This window comes from Podarcis tiliguerta, assembly GCF_965153285.1.
Source record: "Podarcis tiliguerta genome assembly, chromosome: 4".
Classification (NCBI taxonomy): domain Eukaryota; kingdom Metazoa; phylum Chordata; class Lepidosauria; order Squamata; family Lacertidae; genus Podarcis; species Podarcis tiliguerta.
In genome coordinates, this window is record NC_139537.1 from 65,682,716 (window position 1) to 65,699,796 (window position 17,081).

The window sequence follows — 17,081 nt, forward strand, 5'->3', positions numbered from 1 at the left end:
TTTGCTCCAATTTACTCTGGTTGGTGTCTTTACTTTTTGTCCAAGGGAGCCCTCGGATTTTTCCGGCAACATACCCAAGCAGGGCCGACCTGTCCTTAAGGTGGCCTGCAGCAGCTGCCTCAAACAACAAAATTCTAGGGGTGGCAGCCACTGCAGAAGCGAAAAGTGGTGACAGCTACCAGATTCCAGTGAGATCTCACAAGAGCTCCACAAGATCTCGTGGAGCTCTTGTAGGATCTCACCAGAAGCCGCACCCTGCCAAAGCCTCATTTCTCCTGTGCACCGCCCCCTCCCCCTCTCCCCTACCCATACCTGGAGAAGTGGCTCCAGTGGCAGTGGCCTGGTTTCAGTGATATCTCACAGACCTTTGGCGAGATCTCATTGGGACCCAGAAGCTGCCACCGCACAACCCTCATAAGTGAGGCTTTGGCAGGGGGGAGCTAAGGGACGGCACCTTCCCAATTTGCCTCAGGCAGCAAAACAGGATGGGCCACCATTGTGGCAAAGTGACACATATGCAGGGCTGCCCTCTCCATCAAGATGAATAGACAGCTCTTATGAACGAGGGTATACGATGTGTTTATCACATCAGGGATCCTCCCAGTTGCTGGTATAGAAAGACAGTGCATTTTTCAGATTAATTTAAAATATTGCAATAGGTAGTCATAAAGGAAGTTTGCATAAATCATTCATTTAAAGTTATTTCAGTTATTACCTCACTCTTCTGTCAAGCAGCAACTTACAGAAGGCTATTGGGATATTTCTTCTCCAAGGCCAGAGCTGCTGGACTTGAGCAGCAGAACTGGGTCAGGTGCTTCCTCTGCCAAAAAGAAAAAGAAAAATGAGAAAAGTTTTGCATAAATTATTCTCCTGATCAGGTAATCCACAAACAAACAATGGAGGCTCTTATGTGTCTGGTTTAAAATTTTAATCTTGGTCATAAAAAATAGTACCCCAATGGTTCTTGAAAGCTCTCTTTGTGAAAGAGAAATTTAATAACCTTGCTGCACGTAGACCAGGTGTTCCCTACTAACAAGCTCTGGTGATAGAGTGATGTTTCATTTTGACAGTGACGTCTCTGAGGTATTCGATTGCACTCAAAACATTGTCCAGATGTGATATCTCCCAGGATTACAGAATATCTGGTCAAACCATATAATTTTATTACACTACGGGGTTAAACATACTGAATGGCAGTGCCAGGGAACATTTGGAAACACGGTAAGCTTGATGTTCAATGTGGGAAAATTTCAAGGTGTTTAATGGCTTCATAAAATGGCACACTTTTGTCTCAGCCTATAAGATCAGCAGTAAATTCTTGCATTACTGCTGCTGTAAAATGCGGTAACGGAAACCCCAAGTTGTATTATACAATACCCCTGAGGTAAAAGTAAGGGATAGTTTTCCCTTAGAGTGGCCATAGGAAAAGCCATTAATTACTGGAACATTGGAAAGATCTAACCAAGGTTTAGCTCTTTTAAGCCCTATTGATTTAAGTGCAGGCCTACAGCTAACTTTTTCATGCAACGACAAACAGCTTTGAACAGCTTCGTGTCCAAAAACAGCAAGGGAGATCAGGAAGAACCTGTTATGTGTAAGGTCACAGGATGAAGCAGCAGTCTCCCAGCACCACTTTCTTGGACTGACCAGAAAGAATTGGAGCCACCTCAGTTAGTGCCTCCCATTCCAATCCTAGATACCAATTTTCAAAGGTGAATGAAGCAGAATTGACCAGTGCCTTTTGCAGGTTGACAATATGTTCATTGTTCTGTTGAAAACAAAAACAAAGCTCCAGTTCTTTGATACTGGAAAATGTCCTGCCAAGAGCCTCCAAGTTGTTGTCTAGTCTTGATAAATTTGTACAGCTTTCAATCTGGTGCTCGCTGGCAACGCTCTAACTTTAATGAAATTCACATTGCGAAAATCCCACACAACACTCATAACTATCATATATATAGGTTTATTTCTAGTAAACACAATGAAACTGTATACTGTATAGCCAAATGAATGACCGGCCACAGTTGTTTTCTGATGTAACTGTTGCAGGCAGAATCACTGCCAGGCTATTATTCTTTTTGTTTACTTCTACACTTTTTATTACCAGTAGCAATAGGTCCTCCTTATGGACAAGCACAAAATAAACATGCTGAAATGGTAACATGCTCTACGTGCAGAACTAGATGGCGTATAGGGAAATCAGAGCACAGAGTGAGTCAAAAGAGTGATGTGATCCCCAATGTAGTCCATTAGAGTTGTCACTAGGGGATCTTTAAGGTTCAAATCCAAGCTCAGCCTTGGATTCACTGAATGGCCTTTGGCAAGTCAGTCCCAATCACCGTAAGTTTTGCAACGTTAAAAAAGTTAACGACCAGCTTCTAGGCTGACAGGTATCCTGCCAGCATCCCACTATAAAAACTACCTCCACCCAAAAGCATATTCATTTGCCTTAGCAGAGTCGAAAGGTGAACCAGGAATTGAAATGAGTTGAAAGAAAATCAGCATCTGCTGGCAAGATCTGGAGCTCTCGGCTTACCTCTCTTTCACGTCATGATAAGTGAACCTACAATCAAAAGAGGGGATGGGCAGCAATCCCAAGACAATAACCTCTGGATCTTGGTTGTGTAAACAAGCCATCGCTGAGTGCTTGTGAGGAAGAATGCCAGACCAACCAAAGTCACTGATTTACAGCCAGGTCCCATTTGTCAGTTCCTGTATCTAACCATTAAAACATGCTGATTTCAGCCTTGATATTACTTACAAAGGCAAACATGCTATTTCTAATATGTAGTCAATGAAATCTGCTCCCCACCCCACCCCCTCCACCAGCATTATCATTGTGGCAGGTGCACTGCAATGTCCTGGGCTATTCTGTGCTTCCCATATGTCTCTTTCCAGCTGTCTAGCAGCCCGTCCCTCTCCAGGACCTCGGAACGCAAATGGAGTTTGGCTATTACCTGAAGAGTTTGATTGATTGGCAGGGCCGCCACAGGGTTCAGAGAACCTCAGAGTGTGGGGTGTAGCAATCTGTCTGCATTGAAAAATGGAGCTTGTGTAAGCATTGGATGCCGTGACGGGACCACTTCACCAAGAACTTAGACCTCGTCTACATACATAGATGAATCGCCTAGTGTAGAGTTCCTGCGAATTCAGGATTCAAGTAGGGCAACGTCTTTTTCAGAAAGTCACAACGATTTATCCACATGTGTTGATTAGAACCATGACTTAACTCATTTGCCAGCACGCCGTGTTTGACATTGCTTCAAGGTCCATGTAAACAATTTCTTTAAATAAGTCACAAGAGGAGTTTAGCAGAGAGGTCGGAGAAATGGTGTTAGTGGGAGAACTGAAAACGAGGAGAGTTTCGTTCATCCATTATTTAAAAATAAATAAATAACTTTTTAAAAAACCATTTCTCATATATCGTGCACACACACATACTTAAATACCACTCTTTTATCACATTCTCCACTAAAACCTGGTGGATGTGTGTTCATTTTGTTCAATTTAACATCTGCTTTTGACACCTTAAGCCATATGATATTCATTCGCCATTTATCATCTTAATGGTTAATCATGTGGCTTGGTGTGTATATTAGATTTAAGTTTTATCTCCATAATCTTTTCTCTTTGCCATGTGTAGATCAAGGATTTCATATTCTTTGCTTCAAATAATGGCAAACCTCAAGGCTCAGTACCAGTTCCTATATATCTTTGATTATATTCACGTCCCTCTTGAAGTGTTGATTGGGTCATATGGCTTTCATTTTCCTTTGTGCTCTGATGATATTCAGATCGGTGGTTTCTTTAACCTTTCCTACTGAGGTCAGTAACTGTATCTTTGAGTGTCTAACAGCTGTCTCCTGCTGGACGTTTTATAATTTTTTGACATTAAACACAGACAATTTGGAGGTTTGGTTAATTGGGGCTGACAGTTTCTATTGTATGTTTGGGTCAGATTTCACAGAGTAGCCCAATAACTCAATAGCTAGGAATCAGAGTGATATTCTTGCCACCAACTTGTTGTTTTCATCTAATACTTACATTCCGCCCCCCTCCAAACACATAATAATGTCATTGCCAATTATTTAATATCTCAAAAATTCACTGCATTCACTTATCAGGAAAGCATTGTGTTATCATCAGCTAAGACCAACAGGCATTGTATTTCTTTATTGCAAGAGTAATCCACAGCGTGGTTAAGCAGTGGCAGGATGTGGCAGAGCAGTGTAGCCACTGCTGCACCTACTGCCCTATCACACATGTCAGGGGGTGGGATAGAAGTAGCAATGGAGCTGGCGCAGACTGGGTCTTCATGCTGTCGAGTAACAGCATGGAGTAGAGTTTGCTCAGGATCCAGCAGATCAAGGGCCAGTTCCTGCCCTGCTGTTCCAGGGCTTTCTTCAGGCTTTCTCCCCAATGTTTGCCCATCTGCATTTTTCAGCAGGTGGAATGGGGAGCTCTGTGATAGCTTAGCTGTTCTGAGCTGGGTGAGTTGAGATCTCTGCCCCATTCTACACTCCCCAGCATAGCGGTTCCATACCTACTGACACAAGTCATAGTCCACAACATCTAGAGGTCACCACGAATGACTACCCCATTCAGCTTTACTGAATGGAGCTGATGGGATTTGTAGTCCAAAACATGTGGAATGCACCAGCTTGAGAAAAGCTAACCAAGGAAACACTAGGGCTGCACATGGAAAATGAGGTAAATGACCAATATAAATCTCACATGTCAAATTACAGTAACTGAATGACAACTACAGTTTTCTGATTTCTATTTGTATAATTTTCATTGAGCCAACTTGTTTAGTGCAGGGTTGAATGGGGAAGCTTACCATTCAAGCATTTTCAGCTATTAGCTGGGATGTGCTTTGCTGGAACTCTGTATCTTCAAATATCTAAATGCCTAAAAGGAACCATTAACTATAGATCCCGTGAAATACGTGTGTTTGTTTTTCATGTTTAGAGCCTATGATTCTTTTACATTTATCGCTCTCATTTATATTTATCTCTTCTTTTCTATAGTAAAAGCATTCTTAACCGATGAGATTCAGCTTGCTTTGGTAGATACGCATCATTGGTCTCTAGTTTCCTCTCCTTTGGACAAAAGTCCTGACATTACTTAAAGTGAGGAAACTTTACCAAAACTTTGCAATTCTTCCAAACTTCGGGAAAAGTTTGATTTAGATTTCCTTCCTCAGGAAACTGAGTATTATGTAACCAATAAATAATGGATCATCGTAAATGTGTTTTCTTTGTCCATTAGAGTCACATTGTTTTTGCATGTCAGGTTAGGGTTCCTACTGGGTCGTGATGACAGGAAAGAACTGTTGTTAAGACAAAAGACAAAATAATGCATTGGGCTTTTGGGGAGTTAGCTCTGGTCTTCAGTGGTTCTTCAGAGCTGCTTGGTTGCAACTTAATTTTTGACGGTGCCTGGGCTGGGCTGTCAGAATTTTAAACATTCCTTCCAGGAAACATTTTCTTTGATTCCACAGTTTGGCAGCAATAAAAATGGGATCTTAATTTAGAAGCAACAAAGGAAAGGATGCAATGGAGAGGGAGATGGTCACTAAGCATAGGATCACCTATGTAGAACTCAACCACGTAGGGAATCATTTTAGTGGGTATCAGAATGTAGTCCACCACACTATTTCCCTGCGAGGAGATATAGGTAAAATTCCCAGAGCCTTCCCAACCGGTTAGCCCATTGAGCTACATCAGGGCCCTGGTGGTGGTCAGCTTAGTGAGTCGCAGACCTGCCAGATTAATTACTGGATCCCGGGATCTACAGTCCCAAAAACAGACGTCTGGGAGAAGAGAAGTATCCAGGATCCCCCATGCTTTTGTGTACACTTCCCACCCTTGGCCTAGGCAGGCATTAAAGTCTCCAGTCAAGATGATAGGTAAGTCAGGACAGATGGATTCCAGATTCTCAAGCACGTGTGTAATAAGATCCCATTGTAGATTCTTGGCTGTGACAGTGGGGGTGAGAGGGATATATACATTGAACAATAACATTCCTTAGATGAAATTAGGGACATTTCTCACTCCCCTGCTCATCCTCCTCTCTGAGCTTGGCAGCGGCGATGGCAGGGAAAATAGAGACATTCCAAGATCAATTCAGAAGCTGGGATGACTTTCATAATTCTGAGACTGTCCTTGGAAAATAGGGACACTTGGAAGGTATGTACAACCTGTTATTGTTTCATCTTACTGGTGTAGCATATGTTGTGTCATAAGGAGAGTCAGTTAAATATTTATTTTCTGCCTCTTAGATTTAGAAGATTTGAAAGAAACCTTTGTGCTTCTTTCCACAGTCTTTGTTCTGCATAGGAAACATTTTCGGTCAACCTGCCCAGAAGATAAGGCAACTGAAGAAAGGCCTCAAAAACAGGGTGATGGAAGGAAACTGTTTCACACATGGAATCAACTGGCCCAGTTCCCAACCTCCATTAATTCATCCTAAGATTGGAATTAGCCCATGTGCAGAGGCTCCTTTCCAACTTCAGGATCAAAACACCAAAACAGGGAAGTGGGGGCAAGCAGACATAATCAGTGAGTTGAACACTTCTTCTTCCACTCACCCACCCATTATATTGATAAAATATAGCAAAAAGGGTGGGTTGAAAGGGAGATGGAAAGAGAATGGAAAGCTGTGGAAAATATCTCACAGATGCAGCCTAATGAAAGGAAAGGGTCGTGGGTTATATCTAGATTAGGATTTGTGCTTGTGCAATAGGACTTCCCCCATTCTCTTCCCCATGCAGCCTCAGAGGAGGACTGATTTAGGGGGCACACAGGGGGCAAGAGAAGGGAAAATCCCTTTGCTTGAGCCAGTTCAAAGGGCCACAATGGATGAGAGGTGGGTCAGATGGCTAACCACCATTGAATCCAGGCATGTGCTAATTTTAAGATATTTCAGTTTGTTAGGTTTTTAGAATCAAAAACAAAGACTTTGGAAGCGTTTTCCATGGCACCATAGTTCCAACCAGAAAATCCATTTAATTTCCTGCCCCATAACAAACAATATACCGTATTTTTCGCCCTATAGGACGCACTTTTCCCCCTCCAAAAATGAAGGGGAAATGTGTGTGCGTCCTATGGGGCGAATGCAGGCTTTTGCTGAAGCCTGGAGAGCGAGGTGGGTTGGTGCGCACCGACCCCTCTCGCTCTCCAGGCTTCAGGAAGCTCTCCGCAAGCCTTGGGAGCCTGTGGGAGTTCCCATCGATCTCCCTAGGCTTGCGGATAGCAGCCTGCATCTTGAAGCCTGGGGTGCGCTGCACCTGGTTTGGAGGCTGGCGGCGAGGAGAACGCACTTCTCCCTGCCGCCAGACCCACAAGCTTGCGGGACAGCGGGGAGGTGCAGAGCGCCATCCTGCTGTCCCCCGACCTGGTTTGGAGGGCTTCCCCCGCCCCAGCCCCACACCTGGGGGGGAAATAAAAACTTTTTTCTTTATTTCGCCCCAAAAAAACTAGGTGCGTCCTATGGGCCAGTGTGTACTATGGGGCGAAAAATACAGTAGGTCCAACAGGGAAACAAGATGACCAACCCACTTTTGGAATGGAGCCAGTTCATATCAGACACAATGAAAGAACCTAACAACATTTTGAGTCATTTGTTTGCAAAGCAAACAATACTTTACATTCGGGCTCTTAAGTGCGTGAAGCGGCTAATTATACTGAGTAAAAGATAAAGGGATGTTTCACACCAGCACCAGGGTCATTAATCCTCCAGGAATTAGAAAACTCCCCATCAGCACTTAAAATACTCTTAAAACTAAATTAGCATCACTTAGCTAGCATGATGGCAGCAGACAGGAGGTTTATGTCACAATAAGCTTCTGCGGACAGTAAGATCTTCAGAGGAAATCAAACATATCCACATAATATGTGGGGATTTGGGGCACAGTCCTTCAATGGCTGCGCTTGTTCCTTTCTGCTCAGGGACAGAGGGTGGCACTGAGGGGGGAGCTGTCATCGTGCTACTCCTTGGCAGTGGCAGAGCGCAGGTGGGGGCGGGGCTGGCGTGCGTCCTGGGGGCCCTAGGCCCCAGTGAAATTAGACTGGCCTCAACCAGAGCCAGGGCCTTTTTGGCTGTGGCCCCAGCCTGGTGGAACGCCCACAAACGATTAGGGCCCTGTGGGATTTGACATCTTTCCGCAGGGCCTGCAAGACGGAGCTATTCCGCCAGGCCTTTGACCAGGGTGCAGTCTGACCTATTTTCCTTTGTATAAGAACAAGCATGAAGGAGGGCTCCCAGCCTGTTCACAGTGAGTTAACTGCCATTTGTCCAGATTTTAATTTGTCTGAATAAATATTAAGATGTATTTAATTAATTGATGCTTGTTCTTATGTATACTGTGTTATTTATATGATGTTAGCTGCTCTGAGCCCGGCTGTGGGCAGGGAGGGTACAAATAATTTTTTTTTAATATTATTATTATTATTATTATTATTAAACAAACAAAAAAGGAATTATGATGTTTAGAAATATTGTGCTGGTCAGGTTACATTGACCAGAATTTTAAGGATCTTGCCAATGAAGGTCATTATTATAATAATGTTAGGATTTAACTGATTTGAGGAGAGAGAAATAGAATGAAAGAAGAAATGTTTATGCCTTCAGTTTAAAGGTAAGACGACCAGGCATTTTGGTGTATGGGTGTTCCATAGGCTTGAGAGATGTCGATCCTTTTTAAGGGCCCTCTCATATTCTAGTTTCCACAGTGGAGATTCCATATTCCAAACCACATATCTGGAAATTATCCCTTCCATTTGTAGTTTTGATCTTGCATTCCAAGTGTCACATAGGTGAAAGATTTCTCCTCCTTTATTTCAAGCCAGGTGGTAGGAAAATTGGACCAGGAGTAGATTCCAAGGTTCTTGACTCATCCCAAGGTTCAAAGCAGAATTAATAGCTAGAGGGCAGATCGGAATAAACAGAACTGAGATTGCATCTTGGCTCTGCGTACATAGAAGATCACTTGGCTTCATTCCAAAATAAAGTAGGCATAATCAGGCTGTGACACCTAATAACAAAGAGATGCTGAGCAGATAATGTCATGGACATCAGTTTGCCATGGGGGCTGGTGTTAGAAATGTGGGAACTCTCGATCCAAATTCCCCACTCGGTTGTGAAATTCACTTGGCCAACTCATGATCTTTCATCTTCCCTACTTCAAAAGATAGTTGTTAGGACAAAATACTGCACTGAGCTCTCTTGAATCCTATTCATCACATCCACAAATGGATACCTGTGAAGATAGCTGCTGCAAGTGTGAAAAGGGGGCGTGAAAATCTTCTTTGCCATTTCTTCATATCATGTGCTTCCCTTAGTAAGCTGCAGTCATATTTTTCTTGCTCCAGGGATGCCAAATGGCATGTTACGCCATGATTTGATTCAATCTGGGGTGGAGGAAAAGTCTTACCCACAGCATGTAAAAGAGAGCAAGATGAGAGAATGCAATGAGACAAATAATTTATAATTACCATAATTATTTTCATGCTGGAGGGGAAGTGAGTTGAAACTTGGGGTTTCTTTTTCTCCTAGGGGAGCTGTAGAAAGATTTGCGTGAAACCTTTGCAAAATGTGCCAGCATGAGAGAAGGGGGAAAAGCATCCATAGCACAGAAAGCAAAAATCCACCAGTAATTATTGATACTAATGTGACTCAGAAAAGCAGGGTCAGTTCACTGGAATATCTCTGTTAGCTTTAGGTTGAATTCACACAAACAAAAGAAGCAGTGTTGAGTACCTCTTTGGAGGACTCTCAGGAACAAGTGGCTTCTATACTGTTTACATTATATCCCCTCCCCCCTCTGTTCTTTAACTGCAAAAGGGATCACATTGTTCAAAATCATGAGCAGCTATCCCAACTTATTTCAAGCCTTATTTCAAGACACAAGGAGCCTGAACTGCGTCTACATATGGCCAGAGGCATTCAGCTGGCTGCAGCAGCTTCTATGACAAATGCTACATACAAGTAGAGAGTGCTTTCCCCAGCTATCTTCTGGGCCATTGATGCCGTCAGTCTGCCTGGAAATTGCTCATAACATTGCCGCGATGCTGCAATTTCCTGTCTGGAGATGAAAAGGGATCTCTGTTCTGCTGGAAGCTGCGTGAGAGTGTGGGCGACGATATTATAGGCCAACCTTCTCCAATCTGGTGCTCTCCAAATATTTTGGGCTGCACCTCCCATGTTCCTTGATCACTATCCATTCTGACTGGGACTGAAAGGAGCTGGAATCCATAACATTTGGAGGCACCAGCTTGGAGAAGGCTGGTGTGGAGAGAAAGCTAGAAGAGGTACAGTAGTGGTTAGAGAACTGATCTCTGGAAGGTGGAAGTTTCTGGTTGTGCAGAGGGTGTTTCCAGGCTCCATCTCTGAACCAGGCCCAAGTCCCATTGATTTCTATGGAATATGCCTGGCTGTGAGTCAGTGTGTATGCATATGTTATTTTTGCCACATACAAATTTAACAAGTAGTTTACTTTCACATGCTGATGAGGGATTCATGACCAGCTACCAGAAGAAGAAGAAGAAGAAGAAGAAGAAGAAGAAGAAGAAGAAGAAGAAGAAGAAGAAGAGTTTGGATTTGATATCCCGCCTTTCACTCCCCTTCAGGAGTCTCAAAGCGGCTAACATTCTCCTTTCCCTTCCTCCCCCACAACAAACACTCTGTGAGGCTGAGAGACTTCAGAGAAGTGTGACTAGCCCAAGGTCACCCAGCAGCTGCATGTGGAAGAGCGGAGAATCGAACCCGGTTCCCCAGGTTACGAGTCTACCGCTCTTAACCACTACACCACACTGGCTACCAGAGGCAGTTTTAGGGCAGTGCCAGCAGTTCACTCAGACTGAGTGGTGATGGAGCTAAGGAGAGCGTCTTCTCAAAGCCTGGCAAACACTTGCCTTGCTTTGGGAAGGAAGTGTGAGGGCTCTGATAGAGTCCTAAGGTCTTTCTGCTTCCTTCCCAAAGCTGAGTAAGTGCTTACTGGGTTTGGGAAGCAGGTGGGAGGGCTTTAGGATCCCACCTGAATTGCATTTGGTATATCATGCTGTATTTCAGAAGACTTCAATTGATTCCTCATTCAGCCATCATTTCCAGTCATGGAAAACTGCTGTTGTATAATACTGTGAACGTTCTTTTGGGCATTCTTACATTTCCCCAGTGGTGATGTCTCTTTTCATATACAGTCATACCTTGGTTTTCAAACAGCTTAGTTTGAAAATGGATTCCGTTCAACTTCCAAGGTACGACTGTACTGCTAGGCTTCCTTGCCACATAAGTCAGAGTTCTCCTTCCATACAAAGCATTGTGTCAGAGCACTTAATCAGTTTCCATAAGCACTTTAGAAGAGAAAAACTGGTCATCACTGAATAGAAGAGATTTAAAATATTTTGAAACAGGGATGAGCATTTATGCATTACGTATATTACTTAAGCCAAGTGTTTAAGATGGAAGGAATTATAATGAGAGGGTTTGGCATCTAGGAGAGGAAGTGAAGTACACTTAACTAAATCAATTGTATAAGAAAGAGTCATATGTAAAACACTTGCAACATTTTTTATATATTCTGCATCTTTTCCACTACTATTACGGTATTTGATGATGAATTAATAACAATATGAAATTCATTCAAAACTGTTTCTAATGCTGTATTTTAAATTATTGTGGCACACCCTGGGACCTTATGGTGAATCAAAATAAAATAACAACAGTAGTGCAAAAATTACAACATTTTGAGCCTCTCTATATCAAATAAAACTAATTCTATAGCTATGTACAAGTTACTAACAAAAGAAGACCCTACTCAGAATGATCTTTGAACATGAAAACCGTAAACAAAAAGGGAGTCTGATCCAGCTTGCATTTTGAATATAATGCTGCCAAAACTCAGAATCAATCAGTTTGTAAGTTGAATCTAACACGTTTGTAATTCTTGAGTATATTAGGAGCCCTGCCTTTCACCAAACCAGCTTTAATATTTTTGTAATTTAATCAGATACTGATGAAGAGTTAATCCATAGTTCCTTCACCTGTGGAGACTCCATGGCCATACAATTTGTGCTATTTCTGAAGGAACCAAAAATGTTCCATTATTATCAAGATGCTTTGAATCTTCCTCACCAGAAGGCAATGACACTAACAGGGACTTACGGGCTCATGTGCAAGGCTGCTCCAGTAAGAAAGACCAGCACATCATAGGGGGATCTGCATCAACAACCTATAGGACTTGTGCTTGGCATATTTATTTTCCTGGTTAATGTGTCCTGAGCATGTTAGCAAAGCCATGAGTAGCAACTGGCTGAAGGACTCAATTTATAATCTATAATTAGACCGTGTCAACTAGATTATTCAGCACTTTCCCCCTTTTCTTGATGGCATCCAGAACATCCTTGATTAGAGGCTCCCTTAATTATGAATATAGGTTGCTCACTCTGCTATTATTAGGCAACATGTCAGCTTCACTGTATTAGCTGTTCTGAGAGAGGGAGACGGAAAGAGAAGTTGGAACAAATTTGCATCCAGGAAGGTCACAGGAATTCCTGCAAGGGCAAAGCAACTAGTTAGAATGCTTCTGGTACATTGTCTTTCCTTTTCCAAAGTGCTTCATGACACGTACATTCTTTATCTTTCCCTCAAGAGATAGATTATATTTAACATTTCTACAGTGCACCTTATACCTCTGGCAAAATAACTCTATAAGACAGACCCCTTTTCTATTATTTACACCTTTATTCATGGCTCCCATAAAATGCCACTTGCTCGACTAGAAATCTTGGAGTTTTTAATGGTTTCTACCATTCTGCTTCTTTGTTCTTGATTGGGTAGGACATATCTGCACAACTTGTGTGACCTTCTAACTATGTATTGTTGTTGTTGTTTAGTTGTTTAGTCGTGTCCGACTCTTTGTGACCCCATGGACCAAAGCACGCCAGGCACTCCTGTCTTCCACTGCCTCCCGCAGTTTGATCAAACTCATGTTAGTAGCTTTGAGAACACTGTCCAACCATCTCGTCCTCTGTCGTCCCCTTCTCCTTGTGCCCTCCATCATTCCCAACATCAGGGTCTTTTCCAGGGAGTCTTCTCTTCTCATGAGGTGGCCAAAGTATTGGAGCCTCAGCTTCACGATCTGTCCTTCCAGTGAGCACTCAGGGCTGATTTCCTTAAGAATGGAGGTTTGATCTTCTTGCAGTCCATGGGGCTCTCAAGAGTCTCCTCCAGCACCATAATTCAAAAGCATCAATTCTTCGGCGATCAGCCTTCTTTATGGTCCAGCTCTCACTTCCATACATCACTACTGGGAAAACCATGACTTTAACTATTCGGACCTTTGTTGGCAAGGTGATGTCTCTGCTTTTTATGTATTAGGGCTCACCAAGTGGTAGACATCATAGTTTTTGCAGTCCCAGGAAGCCATAGACCCAGCAGCTCTGTGCACTTTCTGCTTGCTGTTCCATATGATCAAATTTAGGGTTCTCCTCATCACTACCATTGGCACACATATTCAGTAGAACACTGCCTGCAACAAATTTACCCTCCTTTGTGCGATTTCTGCAGTCAGGGACACTTCGCTTGCCTTTGCCAAAATAAAAGTGTTACTTTCCAGCAGTCTGCCTCTGATGTTGCAATAATGTACTCCTCAGACAATTTGATTCTTTATTTATTGAGTCAGCAAAATCTCCATGTTTGGTTCAGCCTTTGCAGATAGTAACAAAACTGAAACAAGTCTTCATTTTTGTGTTCTTGCATGAGAAACATACTTCTCAAAGGCCTCTCCCCGCCCCTGCCCCGAGTTCCTCAAACTTGTTTACCGCAATGTCATATTTAGACTTTTTAGTGAAAATGTATTAAAGGAACTAATCGTTTGGAGCCCTGCAAGATTCAATATATATTTAAAAACTTCCCTTACTCATATCAGCTCCATTCGTTTCCACGCACAGGTCAAACTGCTATTTAAATCTTTTCCATTTGTCTGTTTCATGGTTGGAAAAAATTAACATGCTTGGGACTTTAAGCTGCTCCGTCTCTCTCTCATCTTACGATTTCAGATTTCCCAGTCACTATGTGAACCTGGATCTCACGTCTAATAACATGTGTTATTCCTTGTATTATTAAGCAATCCTGGGAACAATGGTACGTGAACATCACTTTATTCTGCTTTGGTGCAAGAGTTTGTGCTCTCCACTTCCTCCCCTCTCTTGCAGCACATGTGTCTTACCCTCACAGTTCCCACATCTGCTGTTAAGGAGACCTGAGAGAGCATCTGCTGGTGGAGAGATCAGGCTCTTTTCAGATCATTTCTGGTGAACATGGAACACTGATCTCAGGAATGCTATGTGTCTTGCAAAGCCATGCACCACCAGCTACAAGCTGTGAGAGATTCTCTGTCCAAGCACAAACTGTGACTCTGTGAGCATCTTGCTGTAGCTTTACCATTTTTCCCTAGGGGGGATGCTCATGACCCTTCAACCCATTATTAAGATATGAACAGTCCTGCCAACAGCCTATAAGCAAACTGCATTCCCTGTCTTTCCCAGGCCCTGTCTTTCCCAGTCCTGTTTACTGTTACTTTGCAGTTAGATGTTGTGACAGTTTCTAATTTGAACCTAATTCTGCTCTGATGTGGCAGGCAGTCCAAATGAGTTGTTTTTTTATGAGCATGCCACTACTGGTGGTTAGCCTGGCGCAATATGTTTTCAATTTTTTTCGTTGAAATTAAAACATTTGAGCAGTTTGTGGTCAGTGAATGCAGCCAGTTACCCTCGCTGTGGAGAACCACAAAAATACTGAAGGAATGAGTCATGTTCAAAAATAGTGCTGGCATCTTTTTTTAAAAAAAGGTAACAGAGGTCCAAATCTTTCTCCCTGACAAACAGATTTCTCTATCTTCTTCCTTCTTGTCACTTCTAGGTTTAGAAACATTCAGTTTTAAATTCAGGTGAAAATTGTAGTTTGCCTGGTTGGTTTCATGGAACAGTCACATAACACCATCAGAAAATAGTATTTGTGTCTATATAGGGCATAGAGGTCCAACAACTCTCTTGGAATATTTTGGAAAGAGTTCCTCCGTTCTGTTTCACCTGGTCTTATTTAACGAAACCATGTCTCTGAATTGCAATGTTCTGCTGTGGTTCCTGTGCAAGAAGCAGCAGCAGCCGCTGCCGACTCTGGGATTGCGCAGTTGCAAAGACCATCTTACTTTGTTTGTTACATCTTATATAGCTCCAATATCTTTAGTGCCAAATAGTGACATTTACTGTAACTGCGCTGACTTCTCAAGTATCGGGTTCCATAGAGTACAGAATGCCAACCACTGGAAAACAACTTGCGCTGTGCCAGAACCTGTCCTCCAGTTTCTGGAAAGCCCCCACAGACACAAAACAGGCTTCTGGTTCTTTGCCTCATTCACACGCCATGTTATAATTTTGGTGGGGTAGAGCGAACCTTATGATTCCAAGTTGGCCAAGCGTGGCGTCTGTTTTTCTTTCCATTAAATATCTGAATAGGGAACAATCACACAGCATATGGTTCAATGATGGAACTTCGTTCCACAAGAGGCAGTGATAACCATTGACTTGGAGACCTTTAAATAAGGATGGAGCTACATGTATAATAAGGCTATCAATGGCTACTAGCCGTAACGGCTATGTTCTACAAAGGCCTCCAACTACCTGTTGCTGGGAATCCCAAGTAGGGAGATCCATTTGGCTTGATCCAGCGGAACACTCTGCAATTACACCAGCTTTTCTTGATCTGAAAAAAATCCCCATAGGAGGTATCATTTATGATATCTTTCACTGGATTTTAATTGGCACATGGAATGATAGGAAGGCTGGATAACAAGTTTCCATGCACTTCCTGATTTGGATGTTTCATTTTAAAAAAAAAAAATCCTTTAAAAAAGAAAAGAAATACTTTGCCTTGTTAAAAAAATAGCAATGCCTTTACAGGAGACCTCAGCTAAGGATGCAACCACCAGAGAGATGATCCACAAAATGTAGGACATTCACAAAACCCCTTGAAAGCAAAGTTAGCCCAGGAGAACTTCACTGATTTTTTTCTCTCCACTTTGATAATTTTGAATGCAAACTCTGTCATTCATTGAGGAAGAATAGTGAATAGTAGTAGTAGCAGTGATATTTTTGGTACAGCGCTAGGAACAACTGTAGGAGGGGGTTATTGCCCTCGTGTTCTGTTTGTGGTTTTCTTATAGGCATCTTTTGGGCCATTGCTGGCCATTCTAGGTAAGCCTTTCATATGATCTAGCACAGTGGTTTTCAGCCAGTGTGCCGTGGCACCCTGGGGTGCCTTGAATGAGGGTCAGGGGTGCCATGGGCAACACTGACCTCTGTCCCTCTTTCCTTTCCTCCCTCCCCTGATGCCCTCTTGTGTCTCTGCCTCCCAAAGGCTTGCACAGCTGTTCTTTGCAGCAGCCCTGGCACCTCTCTTTGGGGGCAGCTCAGAGACCAAGGACTCCCAAGGAGAAATGAAAGAAGAGGAAGCTGAGGGAACACTCCACAAATAGGTTGTTTGAAAAAGGGTGAGAGGCTGCCATAACTGGGCTCCTGAGCCCCACAGGGGTCCCACAGAAAGAAGGTAGTTGGTCAAGGGAGCCGTGGACTCAAAAAGGTTGAAAACCTCTAATCTAGCAGGCTTCAACTCCTAAGGGTAAAACAGCCTGCAGGTCTTCCTTTCTGCTATCCAGTCCCAGTCCTCTTCCTACCTGATTATCCTACTTCCTTTTGATTATCCTACTTTCTTAGCCACTAACCACTCCAGATACCTCCCTTCCTAATCCACCCCAATTCCAAAGATCCCAATTCATGTAATACTTATTTGTTACATTCAAAATAGCACAGCTTGTCCAACAGACAGGTGTTAGATTGTCTTTACATGTATGATGAATATGCAAGCCCAACTTCCACAACTCCCAATCCCTTTTCCAATCTCCCCATCTCTGTTTCAGCCCTTCCTGCAGCAGATCCTTTTCCAGCCCACTGAGCCCTGTGACAACTCTTGGGCAAAGCACAAAGAAAATAACATTCATCTCCATTGATTCAATTGAGTATTTC

The 17,081-nt window shown here is 42.9% G+C and overlaps 1 long non-coding RNA gene across 1 annotated transcript; it reads left to right on the plus strand.

Annotated features, from left to right (window-relative positions):
• Positions 1-777: 777 nt before the first annotated feature.
• LOC310676133 lies at positions 778-2,741 on the plus strand. The gene is made up of 3 exons (XR_014510422.1): positions 778-878; positions 1,071-1,221; positions 2,454-2,741. It is a non-coding gene; the product is annotated as an uncharacterized lncRNA (long non-coding RNA).
• The last annotated feature ends 14,340 nt before the right edge of the window (positions 2,742-17,081 follow it).